Here is a 332-nt window from a genome sequence, read left to right on the forward strand (position 1 = left end):
GTTTTGATGATGCTGATTTTCATGATTTTAGTGGGTCTACACTTTTAAGTAGTAATTGTTAAAGTTGCATATATTGCACAATTCCCAGTGAGCTTTCAATTACACAATCAACAGCATTAATAGTATGCCAAACTTCTCAATGGTGTCTCAGAGAGTTAAAACAGGTAGTGGTATCCCAGCAGTGTTAACAAGCTGCCTGGCTGTGGCTACCCCACGGGGACAAAACAAGCAGCACTTTTCTGATTGGGCTTGTTGCTCGGGTGAATTCCATACATAACCGGCTGGCCATGAGAAGGGAGGCGGCACTTACATTGGTTATTTCAGACAAAATT

The sequence above is a fragment of the Monopterus albus genome, unplaced genomic scaffold (genome assembly GCF_001952655.1).
Source record: "Monopterus albus unplaced genomic scaffold, M_albus_1.0 scaffold11.1, whole genome shotgun sequence".
NCBI lineage: Eukaryota > Metazoa > Chordata > Actinopteri > Synbranchiformes > Synbranchidae > Monopterus > Monopterus albus.